Source organism: Mesoplodon mirus (genome assembly GCF_964341445.2).
Source record: "Mesoplodon mirus genome assembly, chromosome: 17".
In the NCBI taxonomy this organism is placed as follows: Eukaryota; Metazoa; Chordata; class Mammalia; order Artiodactyla; family Ziphiidae; genus Mesoplodon; species Mesoplodon mirus.
The window spans coordinates 25,438,247-25,438,713 of NC_138993.1; positions in this window are offsets into that span (position 1 = coordinate 25,438,247).

Here is a 467-nt window from a genome sequence, read left to right on the forward strand (position 1 = left end):
AGCGGGACACTGGGAGGCTCCGCGCGCGCCCTGGGCTCTGTCCTGCTGCCCCGACGTGCCGGGCACTTCAACGCGGCGCACGCGCGCGCGCGCACCGTGCCCCGTCCCTCCTGGGCCAGCCCAGCGCTCCCCACCCCTCCCAGCGCCTCACCTTTCTCCTCCCTTCCTTCTCCCGCCTGGAGCAGCAGTGAGCTCATCCTACCTTCCAGATGCCCCTCTTCTCGCTCTCTCCCGTCTACTGCCCGCACCACTCCACCCCCACCCCCCACCCCCGCCCCAAACATCCCGGTAAACCTGAGTGTGTCATGGTGGGTGGTGCTGAGTGAATAGACTAGCGATGCTGACCCCAAGAAATGCTAAATCGCGGGCACTTTTTCCACCATCCAAGGATCTCTTAGGATGTCAGAGGGCTCTGCCGGGATGCTTGGCTGGAGGCCCATTTCCTGCAGTGTCCTTGGATGTGTGTG